Source organism: Mytilus trossulus, chromosome 2 (assembly GCF_036588685.1).
Source record: "Mytilus trossulus isolate FHL-02 chromosome 2, PNRI_Mtr1.1.1.hap1, whole genome shotgun sequence".
Classification (NCBI taxonomy): domain Eukaryota; kingdom Metazoa; phylum Mollusca; class Bivalvia; order Mytilida; family Mytilidae; genus Mytilus; species Mytilus trossulus.
Window position 1 is genome coordinate 6,980,922 of NC_086374.1, and position 19,965 is coordinate 7,000,886.

At 31.0% G+C, this 19,965-nt stretch overlaps 1 protein-coding gene across 2 annotated transcripts in view; it reads right to left on the minus strand.

Annotated features, from left to right (window-relative positions):
- The window catches only part of LOC134706391 (neuronal acetylcholine receptor subunit alpha-10-like), a 47,380-nt gene extending 27,709 nt beyond the window's left edge, over nucleotides 1-19,671 (minus strand). The window contains exon 1 of one of the 2 annotated variants that reach the window (XM_063565293.1): nucleotides 19,483-19,671. The gene's annotated coding sequence lies outside the window, so the exon portion shown is untranslated. Of the gene's footprint in view, nucleotides 1-8,552; nucleotides 8,713-19,482 lie in introns of those variants that run through there. The other variant, XM_063565292.1, reaches the window with a different exon arrangement.
- Nucleotides 19,672-19,965: the final 294 nt, after the last annotated feature.

The following is a 19,965-nucleotide window of genomic DNA, read 5'->3' on the forward strand; positions in this document are numbered from 1 at the left end:
ACAATACGGTGATACAGGTATTTCCGTTACGCATACAGATTATTTTCCATAAACTCTACCCTTATTTGGCACTTGTTATGTGAAAACCAGTAAGAAATCCCTTCATCAATGTCAACTATGAATTGTGAATGCCACAAATGAATAAATTTCGGATCATTTATGACATAGATATTCTGTAGTTCCATACTTTTGTGTACGTATCAATATACGGTATCTCGGCAAGAGACACTCGCCATGAACTGTCGTCTCAAATGGTGGATATCTTAATGCATAGGAATGAAAAAGTGAAGATGTCTCTTTTTTCGTAACGTTAGTTATCATGATTCACGTCTTTTTTTAACAGAATACATAAGGTTACAGGAAAAAACTAAACACGTCAACAGAAACAGATACATTTAAAAGCAAAATACCATGCAAATGGTTTAACGATGGAATTAATAACTAGATTGCTTGGAGGTGTGGCATAACGATTCGATACAGAACTTCTTTCATACTTTAATTTGATTAGCAACAGATCTTCATTCAGGCCATAAGAGATATTGCGTAATAACCAATTCATTTCATTTTTCAATAAAGCTGATTACAACAAACCCAAAACAAATCAACCAATAGTTTGCAATGGCTTTCAACTATTTAGGTTAGATCGTTACTAGAGAAGGTAAATCTAGAAAAGAGCTTTGGACGCACGAAATTTATAATGCGTTATACTATTCTAAAACAAAATTTGCTAATTTCAGTTGACAGTAAGCCTATAAGTTCTATACGTCCGTAATATTTCTCGTTGACTATTAAAACTAATCATTGTAAGGATTGGGTGTGAAGGGAGAAATTGTGATGTAAGCATGACGTAACTTGATTCAGATTTACGTACGCGTACATTTTACAAGTTTTGAATCGGTAAAAACTTCTTTCATAGCATGCATTAAGTAAAAAGTTATACCACAAAAATAATGAACTCCGGGGACAATCAAAAAAAGGAAAGTCCCTAATCAAATGGCAAACACTTTCAAAAGTTCACAATGAATCTCAGTGAAATCAGTTTTCAGTTCTAAAATTGTATTTTACGACTTGAAATAAAACCCCTTTGAGATTATTGGAAAAGGCACTTCTGTTGGTTTTTCACGTTTTTCATAAAATTATATATCAATATAAGTCTTATTTTTCAATTCTAAAAGTGTATTTTATTACTTGAAGTTAAAAACCCATGAGAGTATTTAAAAAGACGTTTTAAGTGTTATCTGAAACACGTCACCGATATTCAGGAATTGTTGGTAAAAGGAAATAGTACGATGAGTAGAATTCATCTATTTTTAAAAAGTGTTTAGAATAAAATCAATATATTACCTTTGAACATGTATTAATGTTCAGACTTTTTTTTAATGTAGATCTACTATGACTTCTTTACAATGTTAATGTGTAGCACACTTCCTCTAAACTGTTCATTATCATTGTTTAAGTTATTACGTATGAGGAAATAAGAGTTGAACTGGTTGTTTTCAATATACAAACAGTCACAGCGTTTCGTAGAGTAAAAAACACCAACATATATAGATATAGTTAACATGCTATTATGTAACTTTGCAGTTTAATGTAAGAAGCTACATATTTAGCTCATTATTAAACGTCCGTATATTTTTGGGTAGCAATTTTACTTGAATATCTTAAGCTGAGATGTTTGAAATAAAGATTTGCAGACTTTTTGAATTCATCAGTAAAAAGGTCGCTGAAATTAAATATACATCAATATCATTGAATTGTTTTCTGCGATTCGGCATACCAATATCCCTATTCCAATCCTCATTCAAATGTAGGGGGAATGAAAGGATGAAAAACAATGATTAAAGTTGTTTTAGTTTGTATAAGTATTATTCCTGTCTATTTTTTATGATTTTATCTAGCGAACATTGCCTGTTTAAATGCTCTTATATTTACATAGCAATTATTTTTTTCCTAAGAAAATACTTAAATTCCACTACAAGCAGCTGATACAAGAGATAACAACAAGGAATCTCTGCAATTACCACTATATTCTGTGTCAGCACTTGAGATTTAAATATGCAACCAGTGCGTCAAAATATATACCATTATTATGTTACTAATCTAATATCTATTAACTTGCTGCGAAACAACGTTGCACAGCTATGTGCATCATTATTGAAGTCAATAATGTTAACCCTTGGTGTTACCAAAGTTGAATAAACAACACTTTCAAAACATTATTTCTGTGATCTTTTTAAAATGCACTTCTTACCAACAGTCTTAACAGAGTCTTTTAATTAAGACAGGTCTAAAACTGTAAACTTAATTAGAACCGTCTGATCAATTTGTTCAAAACAGTAATCATAGAATATTAGCTGGTTAGAATTAAAAACGTTGATGCTGCGTGTAATAGATTCTCAGTTGGATGTAAATAGAATGATTTATTGTTAACTGAGTCTACATAAAACATAATTTACTCATCCTTTGATATACAGACTAAATAAACTTTAATCAATTATCGATAAATTTCACTTACTACGAAGGAAATGCTTTACTTTTTATATTTCCTCAATATTGTTAGCTTTAAGTGTTGGATAAATAATAAACAAAACATCAATAGATCTTCGTTTGATTCAATACTACTTGATTTTTTGAATTCTCTCAACCCTATTCCCAGTTATAATGTATTTTAAAAAAGATAAGGCTTTTCTTTGAGTTCATTTGTTGTTGACTAAAGTTTCACAATTCAGGAAAATGTCAATTGCTTAGGGAAATATATGTGATGTTATAATATCTTATACCAAATTTGTATGAAATGGTGTATTTCGTCCAGTGTATCTTTTAAGTGAGTGGTTTAACGCTATTAAACCATTTTCTACATGAAAATGCCTGTACCAAATCAGGAATATGACAGTTGTTGTCCATTCGTTTGATGTGTTTTATTATTTGATTTTGTCATTTCATTAGCGACTTTCCGTTTTGAATTTTCCTCTGAGTTCAGTATTTTTGTAATTTTACTTTTTTTTCAACCATGCTCAGGAAGATAACTATATTATATTCACTTGGTGCTAGATCTGATTTCCAACGAAATAACAGGTCACTCGAACATTCCTACCACATACAGTATTGTTCATCGGCACAAGATCTCTCTGAGCAGAGATTTGTGCTGTTTTTGAAATATTTAGCTTCACCAGCCCTACCCGAATCCCCATTCACTACAATCGAGAAGAGCTTGATATCATGAGCATAAATGTCAGTGTGTTCACAAGACAATACGTCAAGCTATTTTTTTAAATTTATTATTGACAAATGAAAATGTATTTTCTACATTCAATTCAGAATTTTGATATGAAATACCTCTTGGCTCATTTATATATAATAACATAGATGATACACATGTATTAGGTATTTGATTGAATAAAACCAATCAATTTGTTATGTTTTAAAGACATGTTGCATATCCCAACGAAACGCTGTGAACAACATATATCTAACTTTACATTTCCATAAATTCATAAAAATGCAGGAAAACTGCGAAAACATGTACCTCTCGGGGCTACTCGTTGTTTTTATTCGGATTCAAGTTAACTTATAATTAGAAATAATACGAATACGAGTAACCGGAAATAACTGATTAAGATGGCCATCATTTTTGTTTTATAACATTTTAGCACAGCAAATGTATTTTTATCTTGACTAAAAAAAATCCGATAAGTGCAGCTGTCAAACAATTGTCACAGCTTAGGCTTTTCAAGGAATGGGGTTTAAAACCGTTAATGCGGATTGCTGTTTATACATGAGAGTAACGAGGACAAGATTATTACAGGAAGGTCAAGCCACATCTGAAGCTGAATTTCAATCATTACAGCATGATTGTAACCTTGAAATTAAGCATATGTTTTATTACAAAAAAATATTTCACTGGAAAGGATAGACCGGTAGTATTGACAAATAGAATTATTGACACTGTAAAAGTGTTTGTCTGATTGGATCCAATTGAATTTTGTCTATAACACGCACAAAACACTTGATGAAAAACATTCGTCCAGTCTTTATCAGGAAGTTAAACATTCGTCTACTCTTTATCAGGAAGTTAAGGTGGAAACTATGTATATTTGTAACCTTCAACCAACAAACTAGTTTAACCTCGCTATATTCTGTATTAGAAAGGACTTTAATTGTTTGTCAGTTGTTTTTCTACTAGTCGCTTTAAGAGAATTTCGATTTATGTAACCATTTTAAAATTACAAAGCCAAGTCAGATAAGAATGAGGAAAGTTAAATACGATAACTACTGTAGAGAGAGTGTTACTATTTCTGAACATAATAGAACCGTTTCAGCAACTCTATTGTACATGTTGCAAGGCCAAAACTCTGTTTGTTATCCAACATACCATACAACTTCCCCGCCAATCAAGTACCTATTGAACTATAGTTCTTTTAAAAGGTTTTCTTGTCTTGAATATTCATGACATATTTGCCAATGGACGCTAATCAAGTAACAATCATTTAATCAATACTTTATTTATGTTTTGGTTATAGTTTTTGCATGATGAGAACAAATCGTCATCACGGAGATGATAAAACATAATGAATCGGATAAAGTTGACCCCTTCACTAACCGATAGATAAGAAAGGGTGCCTTAAATGAGTATAGATTGGACGTCTTTCACTCTGCGATGGATTAAAATGAGTGCCTTTAAGGAGTATTGATTTAACACTTTTCATTCTGCCATAGATTTAAAGGGTATATTAAAGAAGTTTTGGTTCTACGTCCCAGGCAATTGAAATTTCCGTAAGTTGAAAGTCAGTGTAAACATGATTCTATTACGGGTAAATGCATTCATGATACTATAACATATATTTTATTACTCCTGATTACGCTGAAGTGTGTGTAGAGATATTAATCCGCCAGTATCCAATTTACGAAGACGTAACAACTATATATAGTACGTCAATTAGTAAAACACATAACGTATAATCAGCTCTAAAAAGTCTGTATATGACAAAATGTGAAACAATTCATACGAGATACGAGTCTGATTTATGACATAAAAAGAAACAAAAACAAACATTACAGACAACAACCAACAACAACCCCTGAAATACAGCTGTCCGTGTAGCTAACACGCAGTCTTACAGTTGACCAGGTTTCAGGATGAATGATATGTGTATCTGAGATTGATATATAATATATAGATATTGCCATGTTAGGCCATCAAAGATCATAATTGAGCAAAGCTAATCGATTTTTGATATGTCTACAAACTAAATAATAAGTTATGGACAGACATGTTTACTGCTTTTCCATAGATTTTTACGACCCTTTTGCCACATTGATTTCTGATATTTCTTTACCCACATGTTACAAGATATTTGACACGGTTTTATTTGAAATCAATATCAACTCCTACTTCATGTCAGCGGATTTTATTTCTAAGTAATCAACATGAGTTTTAATGAGAGTAAATGAGTGTCTATTTGATGCAAAACTCAAATCTGTAATTTATTACTTTGTATTGAATGCCTCTATTATTTTTCATTAAATATAAATTAGAGAAAACTTAATTTCCTAATTATATTATCTTATTTCATAGTATTGCGAAACTTTTGCACTTAACCGTTGCATTATTAACAATAAGTCATTTTTCATTTAATTTAATAACTGTTGCAACTGACAAGATTAGTGACAAAAGAAACAAGAAAATTTTCTAAAATTACTTTATTAAACATTTTTCTTCGTCTCTCTTTCAAACTTCTAAATAATTATAAATCTATTTTGGCTAAAGTTAGAGTTTCACAGTCAGTTCCTTAATCTGATTAAAGACAAATGAATAAACTGAAAATAATTGTTACTGCAACAAACCAATTGGTCGCAGATTGTATGATCGTTTATCTTAAAATGTATCAATAAAAAAGATAATTAGTGCTGGGTGGAGTCTTATTACTGTCGTTGATTAGTTTTGGTACAATACATAATTAATTATGTCATTTTGTTAAATCGAACATTTAGAATTTTTATCTCGGAAAAGAGAAAATAACAATATAAGGAGTTTTATTTAACATGCTGGCTATAGGAGTGCTATAGTTGAACCGTGAAAGAACAGAGCCCTACGCAACCTTGCTAAGAGATAATTTCGTACTCCTAAACATGACAATCCCTAAAACAGTTATAATGTTCATTGTTAGTAGTTATTTCGTTCGAAATATTTTCAGTTTGAATGATTTCCATTCAATATTTGCATTTTGTTCTACAAATCATTCTTTGTGTTTTTCAAAGATATGCCACATTGTAGAACTGCCTATACACGACGATAATCACCCGCATTAAGATTAAATGCATTCAACCACTTTTAAACAATATCTTAATGTTTTTTTCCGCAAGTTTCTCTAGATTTCAACCCTATCAACGAGAAGTGGTTTAACGTCGATTTGCTTTGCAAAGAAAAACATATCGTGCTTGAGGAAGAACTCGCTTCAGCATAGCTGTTTTACAGACATTTGTGCTAGGAATCTTTAAAACTTCACAATTTCAATATCGGTTGATAAAAAAAACCGAAGAACATTTTCAAATACAAATGTATAATACGATTTGCTGTTAACTATATTATAAACATACAAACTGGTCTGTTCGAGAGTTTATGCCCTATGTCACAGCTATAACGACTTCATAGTAATTCATAATGTGATCATTACATGCATTTTGGTATTTCACAATCAGTCCAGTCTTAGAGTAACAAGTCCTGAAAGACCCCTCATATATTGTACACTTTTCTACATTAAATTAAAGACGGTCACGGATTGCTAACAATTCAACTAACAGTGAACAAAGCAAAAACGACAGTATTTAAAAAAAACTACGGAAAATATCTCTACAAACATATGAATGCGTTCCAGTGGCACAGTTTCTCAACTCCCGTCACAGATCCTACATGTCCGATTTGCTAAAACATGACATGTTTAGTTTTTTCATGTTCCCTACATTTGACATTTAGTAGTTAGGTACTGACATGATTTATAACAAACTATCTAAATTTGCCCGTTTATAAGTTTATAAATTTTGAAATTACACAGAAACTAGGTTTCAACTCCGTCAGACAAAGTCGGCATTCGACAGATTTGACTATTTTAGGTAATTTTCAGTTTATAGCTCTTCATTCTAGTCATTATATATTGTTGGCTCTAAGATATTCGGCTAATGAAGTTTTGAATGGTTTTACACTAGTCATTTTTGGGCCCTTTATAGCTTGTTGATCGGTGTGAGCCAAGGCTCCGTGTTGAAGGCCGTACATTGACCTATTATAGTTTACTTTTATAAATTGTTATTTGGATGGAGAGTTGTCTTATTGATACTCACACCACATCTTCATATGTCTATTTAATTCAGAAAAGCGCTTTGGACGCATGAAAATTATAACATGTTGTTTTCAATTATGTAATTACATGTGACGTTCTTTGCAGCATTTGATGTTTAAAACAGCGTTTAAAAAAATCAAACGCGATCAATCGACGGAACAACCAAAAAAAAAGAAAATAACCTCCGTGTCCCTGACTTGATACGGCATTTCCCGATGAAAATGGTAGGATAAACCTGGTTTTATTGCCAGCTTAACCACCCACTTGTATGACAGTTGTTTAAAAATTCTATTGACACAAATTGGGTGAGAAACTTAAGCTGACAAAATAAGTTAACGTGACAACACTTGGGATCCAACAGTCCTAACTTTGTACTTACATACATCAAAAACAACCGACTAAAAATATCAAACAAACTCACTAACCAATTTAAGAAAGACCCCAAGTAGCAAGAAAACAAGTTCGGTGACATCATGTTTTTTTTTAATTTTCTTAAAACATATTATGAAAGATATTTTCTCACAACTTATTTCAAAATTCTATCTCATAGAATTTTTTTTATGCACACTAATGTGTCTTTTCATGAACAAACTAACAAAATTTCGGCAATTTTCAACGACTCAAAGCTTGAAAATAGCACGGTGACCCATACTTTTTTATCAAATTTCAAAAAATTAATTATTAAAATCATTATTTTTGCAAGTTATAAGAAAATTCTGTCTCAAAAATATATACTTATGGAATAAAACAAAAACTATACAAATTCCGTGCGACTGAAGCGTTTTTCGTTATTTGCCCTTGTCAGGAAAGCTAAAACACAGAAACTTGTAAGACAGGGATGTGCAAATACGTAGACACGTTAGTAGCTATATGACCAAATTCTTAGAAAATACTTTGACGACACCAGTACTCTACAAGTTAAAACAAATAGCAGAAGAAAAATAATGATCATAAGAAAGTGGCAATATCTAGTATATATTGTTAATAATTATAAAATAAATTGAGAAAGAAAGAAAATAAATGAAAATGATAAAACAAATAACGTAAAGCTGCGTTTCTACATGTTGATTTTTCCCGTTAAATTTTAACTAATTCCTAATTATATTGTAAACAATACTTAAACGTTTATTGAAAATATTGTAATGTTAGTAGAAAAATGAACTTTTCATTTGTTTAATTACTTAATACAAATGTAATATTAATGAGACAGAAACTTACCTGATCTTTAACGTGGAGATCCTTTCTTCGATCCTTTCTTCACGTGAACAAGTGTGATCATTATATTAGCTTTTGTCAGTTAAGCTACTTAGTTACAACGCTAGGGATTCAGTATCACAAATCTTTAACCAATTTAACAGGAGAGAAATGCACATCAATTCTGAACTGGTATTATCAGATTCCTACCTCTTATAAACGACTTTAACAAATTTTATACTAATATTAATCCCGAAGAAAAGATTTAATGTTTATTTGCAATTATCTCTGTTGATGTTAATGTCAGATATTTATTTCTGGAAAGTTTATGCTGTAATATTATCGTTTAATCTAGGATTATCTTGATTATATTTGGAAATTTTATCTTCACACACACATTAATTTTATATTAAACATTTCAAAAAATATAACATTTCCTTGAAAGTTTTACAAGGACTTAATTGATAGCTCTTTGTCTTTGGTCCATTATTGGGATGAACATGATACTGTTGAAAGATCGTGCATACAATTGATTAAAAATATGTGATGGTATTACAGGATATATAATAAATATATGCTTACCGTCCAGTGGCAAATATCATCTACATATTCTGGATGATATTTGAAATAAAAAGTATTCTGCAATAGGTTGCTGTGTGTTTGTTTCACATTGGTCAGATAAAAGGAATGGTTGAGATCTCACAAAACATGTCTAATCCCGCCGCATCTTTTGCGCCTATCCAAAGTTAGGACCCACTGACCTTTATTAGTCTTGTGTGTTTTTGAATTTGGTTCATTTATGATTCGGAGTTTTGTATGGCGTCCATTTCGCTTAACTAGTATATATTATTGTGTAGGGGCCAGCTGAAACCCGCCTCCGGGTGCGAGATTAACTCGCTGTGTTTAAGGTCCATTGTAGGCCATGGACCTTTTTCTTATTTTTTAACAGGTTATTGACTCTTTCAGACATTCCCCGTTTCTATCATCAATTCTATTTAGTTACTACAATGCAAATATTATGTTCTGTGTATCTAGAAATCTGACTGAGCCAACAGCCAACTGCTTTATTTGAAAGGAATCTTAACCATATATTTATCGCTCTTTGGAGAACCCATAAATTACATTTTAGGCCGTTAGTTGACTCAATTGAACTGGGTTTTTTTTTTACAGCCACTTACTTTGAATTGTGGTGGATAGTTGTCTTATTGGCAAACATAAGTGCATCTCCTAATATTTATATGTATATGTTTATACTTTTGAAGTTTAATTTTTACTTGTGTTCGTCTGCGTTATTATATTAGTTTAGTGCATATAACGTTTAACTTATTTGTTAAAATCCATAATAAAAGCATTCCTTTTATTTCCTACTTTTCGTTTATGATAAAAACAAAAATCCGTAGTAACAACCTGAAAGATAACTGTAATCTAATTACAGACAAAACTTAAAAGATGCATTTTGTTTATTTATTAAGTACAGCGTTCTCTATATCGGGTAATTAGTAAGAATGTCTTTCAACCATGATGTAAAATAAAAGGCTGTGCACATTAAACACGATATCGTTATAATGAACTGGTTATATTTTGACCAACTCTGTAGTAATTTCCACCATGTTTTCTATATTGAATGAAATGTGAATGGTTATGAGATATTGAACGTTGACCTACAGTTGTTTACATCCTTGTCATTTAGTCACTTGTCTCTCTGGCAATCAAGCCACATCTCCTTGTTTTTATAAAATGGTAGTAAATCAATGTTTCGACTTCCTAAGGTCAACTATGCTATAACGAGCATAAAACTTAACGACAAATATCGCCAAACTACGAGGAAATAATGATAAATGTTTTTTGGTTTGTTGTTTTAATGCAAACATATGATTAAGTATGTTTAATTGATACGTTGGTTCTTATTCACTTTGGCTTTTAAGGGCATACGATACACTTTCGATCCCATGATGATTTTTATATGAAAAAAGTAAAATCACAAAAATACTGAACTTAGAGGAAAATCAATTCGGAAAGTCCATAATCACATGGCGATATCAAATAACAAAACGCATAAAAAATGAATGGACAAGAACTGTTATATTCCTGACTTGGTGCAGGCATTTTCAAATGTAGAAAATGGTGGATTAAACCTGGTTCTATAGCGCTAACTCTCTCACTTTAATGACAGTCTCATCAAATTCCGTTATATTTACATTGATGCTTTAAATATACGGACAAAATAAATAAAATAGTCGCATACAAGCTATTTTTAACCATAGCAAAACAAATGTGTAATACAAAATATATCTTAATGTGCTACTTTACACATTTACTCAAAATATCGGTTTTCTTTTATATATTTCTATCCTTTGGATAGACACACCTATTTTTTTGCTACAGATAAACACAAGCGCATTTAAAAAAAAATAATATGCTCTAAATATTTACAACAATTTTTGGAACTTATTTATTCTTGTGTTAGAGTGCTTTTTAAAAACAAAATATTGACCAACTGAAAACTGAATTTCATAGTTCGTTTATAATATGAAGTAAAAAGTAAAATCACAAAAATACTGAACTCCGAGGAAAATTCGAAACGGAAAAAGTCCCTATATTAATCAAATGCATAAACAGAAGCTCAAACACATCAAACGAATAAATAACAACTGTCATATTCCTAACTTGTTACAGGCATTTTCTTATGTAGAAAATTATATATTAAACCTGATTTTATAGCTAGTGTCAGTCGCACCAAATTGTATTATATTTACAACGATGTGTGAACAGAACAAACAGACATAACAGGTTAAATTTTCACACATAGGGGTACGTCAGTACTAGTTCACTTTAGTACAATTCATCAAATTACCTGCCTACAAAAAAATATCTGTCATGTATAAAGCCATCCTCGTGTTTTTAAAGTTTCGTTGAAAATGGTGGACACCTATATACATATCCTTTCGGACATGTGTAATAAAATTGGTTAACATTTTTTTTTAAATTGGACAATCATCTGTGCAGTGATAATACAAAAATGAAGACCTGTTGGTGACCTTCTGCTGTTTTTTTTTAACAGTATCTTATGCAGTCTGATAGTGGTTTGGTTAGAATCAACAATATCCAAAAATTTGCAGCAACTACTTGTAAGACCAGAATGATGATACTTTATGGTGCTAATTAATAGCAGAGACTTTACTAGATACACGGATAGAGCGGGATTGCTGGAGAATATATTCAGAATAATTAAGTTTGGTATTGTGTCACATACACAGTTCCCATTGGTCAACTGCAGTTGAATTTACATTTACCAATAAACAATAATTCAAGTATAATAACTCATTCAGGTGAAAGGAGGCCTTGCTAAATTTAAGCTTAAAATGGCGACTTTAATTTGTATAAACCTAACTTGACTGATACAAATAACATCAACGCTGTCAATTATACTAATCAAATATGAAAATTACATTTAAATTACATTAAGTGCAATACTAAATGTCAAACTATCATATTCCATGTTGTAAAGCAAAGTAAGAAGAAATAAAAAAAAAACCACTTAGATGTTTAAAGTACTAGTAACCTCAGTAACATTCGGAGCAATTTCGGGTTAATTTCCGAAGTTTGGTTCTTGTATTGTCCTTTGACATGAAATTCAATTTCTAATTTCCCTTCCAACAGATAGCTTTCAGACAAGCTAAATGTTAATGTTCACTATTTTGTTCTTTGAAGAAGCAGCGCTGTCAACACGCTACTTCAGATTTAAAAGTCTCGTATTTAAGTTATTTTATTTCCCTATCCCTTGAGACAATCATCACGTGATCTGGATGCAGACCGCGGTTAACTTTTTTATGCAATTTAAAGTTCAACTAGGTTTGCTGTCTCAAACAGATAATCAAGGTTTATATAAATGTACAGAACAGTAAACGTTCATTTGAACCAAGGTTTTCTGTGTACAGTAGTAAAACCGACAACTTTGAGTGATTGGACGTCGATATAGAAATGCAGACCAGAAGACAATACACACATCTCTTTACCATCACTTCCAAGTATCTTAATAGATCTAACTATAATTGTAAATTTAAAAGTAAAATAACAAAAATACCCTACTCCAAGGAAAATCCAAATCGGAAAGTCCCTAATCAAATGGTAAAATCAAAAGCACAAACACATCAACAGAATGGAAAACAACTTTCTTTATAATTACAAAAGATATTGACATACTTATTTGTTTTGTCGATCAAATACTACGTCATCTATTTTCTAATTTAAATTTATTTTGAAAGATTTGTTCGTGTCCCGTGGCGTTATATTGGCTGTAAATTTTAAGAAATATTATTTACTTTCGAATGTAAACACGTCTTCTGATTGGCTGAACATTTTTTGTATATCAGCTGATAGACATAATTGTGTTATGTGAACGTGTCGACATCAACGTTTTTTCATGATTTACTCTATATAAATGGAATTATAATTATTAATAATTAAAAGTAATGCCCTCAAAGAGGATGACATCAATGAATCATCAAACTTTCTTCCAAAATAGGTCATTCATATTAAAGAATTGTGTAAGAGATAGTACTTTGTAGGAGAAATAGATAATATCGAAAACCTGTTGCAAATTAATTCTAATGAACATACATCGAATACATATGCTTAATATATCCGATAATATATCAAATTAATCAAAAAGGTTTATCTGAGTTTTGACCTTGATTAATGATTATTACACGAACAAGTTATTCAACATCTGTACTTGAGAACATAAACTTTCCAATATAGATAAATTGTGAAAGATCAATAGTAAAGTTTCAATTAATGTTTTCGTTAAGGATTATTGTTCAAGAAGAAATAAATAACTCTTGACATTACAATTTTAATTTATCTTTAGTCTTTTTATTCTTACATATTTCATTTGGTTTTGATCATTGGTTTTTTAATCAAAGATAACTTTGAAACACAGCACGTTTTGTTAATCACGTTCATGATTTTAATAAAACAAGATTATATTAACATTCAATTGTTTTTTAGAGGTTATTATTAGGGTAAACTAATTGTATGTACTGTGTAATGTTCGTCAATTACAGTGAGGCAAAAAATCTTTCATATATTATGGGGCCATGTTTGTTTTTAAATTCTGGGGAAAAACATGAATTTTTATAACATACTGGTACAAGATGGGTTTGTAAACGAACTATTTATACACCTTCTAAATCAAATGATCTTTTTTTATTTTATCGAAAAACAATACTGCGTAAGTAATAAGTAAAATCACAAAAAGTACTGAACTCCGAGGAAAATTCAAAAAGGAAAGACCCTATTCAAATGGTAATATCAAAATCTCACACACATCAAACGAATGGATAACAACTGTCATATTCCTGATTTGGTACATACCTTTTCTTATGTAGAAAGCGGTAGATTAAACCTAGTTTTATAGCTAGCTAAACCTCTCACTTGTATGATAGTCGCATAAAATTACAAAGCAATTTATTCTTGTAAGGAAATCAATGTAAGCACAGTTGTTGAAGTATATTTATGCACACAATTCATCTGCACTTGCTAAAATCAGCAGAACGTATTATATGAACCTCATACTAATGAATCAGATGAACGTATGAGCTTCAATTCTCCAAACTTACAATGCTATGAAATAAACATGCAAAGATCATTGGATTGAATACTTAAGTATTTACCAGGAATGATGATGGGGTGATTAACAGTTATCTACAGATTATTCACCTTTTCAATTGTATCGTTAATGAGATGTCATTTCCTATAGATACTTACAGATAATGTATGAATGAAAGAAAGCTTTCTTACTTTAATATTAAGCGCCACTGGTTTAGCAAATTACAAAATTGGTATCTTTGATTTTTACAACAACTGGGTGGATGACATTCAGTGGATGTTTCGTCTCCACAGTAACATATCATAAGTAGTCATCATTTATCTGTTCTTAGATACAGGAAGATGGGGGTATGAGTGCCAATGAGACACATCTCCATAAAAGTAAATCTCTTGCATGTCAAACTTTATACTATTCATTCTGGCAACAACTACGTTCATTTAATCGCAAAATTATGTATTTCTACGAACTGATATTTGAGGAGATTTGCATTTCAAAAAATATTTTGATTACCTAAAACCTTTGACCAGCTAAGCTTCATATTGTATTTAATCAATATCATAAGCTTTAAATAACGATATTTCTTGAAAACTTGGTCAGCTTCGTCGTTTATTTTAATTAAATGCAATTGATCGCAACTTCAAAATATTTTAAATCATTACTAGTTCGTAACATTGTGCGGTCTTCTCTTAATGAAAAATCTTCAGTTTAGCAAAAGATAAAATCCCTTCGTGTACATTACAGAACAAAGAACAATGAATAAGTATGATATTAAAACGTAATCTGTTTGGATATGTAATTGAATGCTACGATAATTAGAGCTCATGAAGCTAGTTTGAAATAGAATAGGCTAACCTTCTTCAGTCTTTCTTGATACTATGATGTTAATTTGAATGAAATTGAAGTTAATAATAAAAGTCAATTACAAAATAACATGATTAGAAAAAGGCAACAGTTGTAAAGCGCTGTTCAATAATCGATTTAACGAAAACAAATCTAGGTCACAAACAAAAACCGAATCAAAATATACGAAATTAAATGTTTCGTATAAAGTGAAAGATATTCTGAATATAAATAAAGGCAACAGTAGTATACCGCTGTTCAAAAATCCATAAATCGATGGAGAAAAAACAAATCTGGGTTACAAACCAAAACTGAGGGAAACGTATCAAATATAAGAAAACTACGACACAACAGAGACACAACACCGAAATGTAACACACACAGAAACGAACTACGGTGACCTATAGTTGTTAATGTATGTGTCTATTTGGTCTCTTGTGGACAGTTGTTTCATTGGCAATCATACCACATCATCTTTTTTTTATATATAATGTCCCAGGTTAGGGAAGGGTCGGGATCCCGCTAACATGTTTAGCCCAGCCACATTAGTTATGTATGTGCCTGTCCCAAGTCAGGAGCCTGTAATTCAGTGGTTGTCGTTTGTTTATGTGTCACATATATGTTTTTCGTTATTTTTTTTATATAAGTAAGGCCGTTAGTTTTCTCGTTTGATTTGTTTTACAATGTCTTATCGGGACCCTTTGTAGCTGACTATGCAGTATGTGCTATGCTCTTTGTTTAAGGCCATACGGTGACCTGTAGTTGTTAATGTCTGTGACATTTTGGTCTCTTGTGGACAGTTGTTAATCATACCATATCTTCTTTTTTATATACATGTATAATGTAACAATGGCCATTTTCCTAACTTGGTACTGGGTAAGTTTGAAAAGCCATAACAACTACAAAGTTGAAGATTGCAGAGGACAAAAAGTTCCGAAAAGGTGTGAGGCCAGGGTTATCCGCCTGGGACAAAAACATCATTATTATCAAGAATAGTTCATAGTTTTGCAAACAGTAAATTTTATATACATGATTAAACTGAAGTGGTGACTAGCTATTGAATAAAAATGACAAAATCACAGCCCTGTTAGCTATAGTCAATGCAACGCCCAAAGTGACGTCACATTTAAATTTCTTAAACGTGTTCCGAAAATTAAGAAAGAATTTGGATTAAATTCAAGATTAGATTTGTATGACTTATCTAACTTATATCTATAACAGTGAAAAGTATAATACTTATTTTAATATTTTATTGTAGTAGAAATTCGATCATTAATTGATTATCTAGCTTTGTGGGTGTTTCTTCTGATGAAACTGCAAACCAAATATATTGTAAATTTTGTTGATCCAAAATCAAATCTACCAAATGAACTGGATGAGTAGTTATACCCAACACACAACTCGAAAACAACAGACGTGCCACGTCTTAAAGCAATACGAATTAACGCTCAGCAAAACAGTCACATTCGGGAATAAGTCTCATCATAGATACCAGGATTGACATTTTATTTTTGCACCCGACACGCGGTTCGTTTAAAAAATTAAAAGTCTACCCGTACTTGTAAGTAATCGATAAAAGCGAAGAAGAAAGTCATGATGGGATGACCATCTTACTGATAAATGAAAAACTGTTTGCTAAGAAGAACACTATCTGGCATGTCACAATGAAACCTTAAAAAACACCAACTTAAAACTAAAATCGAGAATGGGTAAATGATGTCATTTAATGAAAATTATACCCAAAACATCTGTAAAACTTGCTATATTGTAACAAAACGATTTTAAAAACAATCCACAGTGTAGAATATCATGGTGATTTTGTTGATACTGTATATTTGTAGAAAATCCTTAATTTGTATTGTTTAGAATCTTTCTACTTAAATTCACCAATTAAAACAGTTTTGCGTATTCTGACCGTGTGAAAAATAATCAACGGAAACATCGTGGTTATACCGAAATGTTTTGAGATTCATTTCATCTGATCAAAGGTTTCCTACTTTTGATGTGATTTAAATACAGCAAAACTTTTGGTTCAGTGGCCTTTTTGAAATTTTAGCGAATATCAAACAGCGAACTATGGCCGATGAGTATTACCTATTTCAATGCCATGATTTATGATAAACACCATTAAAGTATCTTTTCTGTAATTCTGCATTGTAATCGAAGTTATTATGGTTTCTTTGTTCTTTTATTTTATAAATGATATTGATGTGTTGGGTAAGAAAAAAAGAAACAGCTTTTTCTTCAAGATGTATCGATTCATTCTGTATATGATCGCTGAAAATAAGACTACCTTTCAGAAGCAAAAAAAGATCAGAGGATTAATCAACTTCTATTATTGTCCTCGAGTTCGATAGATAGTTTTCAAAGATACGTAAACAAAAATGAGTCTCTACTTTCAATAAGTTAACACTCAGACTTATTAAAGAGCTCACTGGTCTATATATATGAAGACTATCGTTTCACCAGCTCATTGGTCTATATATATGAAGACTATCGTTTCACCAGCTCATTGGTCTATATATATGAAGACTATCGAAACACCAGCTAAGGATCAAAAGACCGGATAGAAACTGTGTATTGATACTTCTTATGGCAGTTTTTGGTGTAATGGTTTAAGAACATCGATCTATAAATTTCTTTACAGACATTGCATTGAATTGTTATAAATTGATATATTAGTTATTCTTAAATTTGATATAGTTTAAGTTTTATATATATGTTAAAAGAAACTTAGACGCATATTTTAATATCTTTAGATTGAAACGAGTTTTATAAATGTCTTGAAAAATAAATATCTCAAGACCTTTCATTGATGAAATGCTGCTTCTAACAATTATCACTTTTGATTCCTTCATATTTTTTGTTCAGGGATTAAGAAATATACAGATTTTTTTTCTATATTAATCTAACAGTTTAAGTATTCTATCTTATGTTTAAGATTTAGTAAAGAGCAAGGACTAGTCAGCTGGTGGTTAAGATAAAAAGTAAAATCACAAAAATACTGAACTTAGAGGATAATCAAATCGGAAAGTCCCTTATAATGGCAAAATTCAAATGACAAAACACATCAAAAACCAATGGACAACAACTGTCATACTCCTGACTTGGTACAGTGTACAAGTTGGGGACACATCTTCATGTGGAGTATTGTCTTGTAAACTTAAAAGCTACAAAGCTGGCTTCATACAACAGTATGTTCGCGGCTTTATATGCATCATATGGGAACATTTGCCACTGTTCGTTAAAAACAAAATTCATTCATCATCATCAACATCATCATAGTGTTGTCCGTTTAACTCATCATATTAGGTGATTTAGAATTATTGACCATGACAGTAATAGAAACAAGTTTCAAAAGAGAGGCATGATGCAGAAGGGACATTAAAAAAAATGCTCCAAAAGGAGACCGAAAAAGAAAAAGGCAAACAGACAAACAGAAAACAAAACTTATTAAAGAAAACTGCTAACTTAGCAATACGAACACCACAAAAAACCTAGGGCAGGATTTAAGGTGCTACGAAACGGTGACAGATCCTGCCCCACGTGTGGCACCAGTATTGTTCAAACTGTTTATTGAATCATCAAATTGTTAATTTTGAATGAAAAAAAAATCAATTAACCTTATGTATATACAAATTCAACTAATTGAGTGAGCTATTATGATTGCTGAGTTAGCATATGTACAATTCAAGAACAATTTCTTCACAGTACTGATAATGTAACTAAAAATAAACTACTTGTGTAGTTCTTCTGAATTATTGTATTATATCAATACAATAATTTCACAATTGTAGACTTGATACTCCTCGAATTTGTGTCAAAATAGCGCTCCATAGAAGCACATGGTCAGCAAAAACATGATAAAAAAACCCATATCAAAACAGCAACTCATTACAATCTATCTAAATGTGTGAAGAAAGTATTTAAACATCAGCTTAACAGTATGTTCTTCAATGTTCATGAATCAAAATAGAATTATCCCAATAATAATTAAACTCAACTGGACGAAATGGATTCAATGACTTTTTCATTTGACGTACGTATTTTGTATATTCGAATGGTCAATTTGTGATGTGATTTTTGGAGAAGACAAAACCCTTGATAATACAACACAGATATTTCGATCGCGTTTGCTTTATTATACACAAATAAAGTAGCTCAACCACTACTGTGATTATAAAACATTAAAAATTGACAATAACAATGTGCTGTAAACCAACTTATTTTCGCGGATACTTTATTTTGACTTTAGGCCTTTCTTACCTGTTTCGTGGCGATTTGATTTCACGATTTCTAGATTGAAAAATTTACTGGATGTATATACATTACATTCCAGATTTACATATTCGCGACGCTTGTTTTTGCTATATTTTTCTACTCGCCGCTTAAGTCGCGAAAATTGATTTGTTTACAGTATTTAATGAATAACTATAACTGTAAAATTGATGAAATGTTATCTGTAAACGAAATAAATTTCCTGCATATGAAGAAAAATCTTACCTCTATCAAATATCATTGAAGGAAAGCGAAGGAAAGCATCATTTCTAAACACCACTCAAATACCTCCGTGAACGTATTCAATACTCTGAATGTTATTTTTCAATAATTAAATAATTAGTTCGCCACTTTGACGTCAAGATACTACAATTTTATACCAATTCAATTATATGCACTGTTAAACAAACTCTTTGACAGTCCTATAAACATTACTTGACACAAATGTATGGTATAATATATTTTTATGCATTTCAATAATCGGAAATGAGTTAATTTTATAGTTAATTGAAAATCAAGATTGCATTAACATGTTATGTACCAATTTGGTAGAGAAAATACAACATGTTTAATAAATATACAGATGTATAACTAGGGGAATGATTTTAGATAATTTAGCAACATATGTTGTTTGATTAAAAGTAACATTTGTTAAAATAATATCTATATAATCAAATATTATTGAACTAAATGTTTCGTCAAACAGCG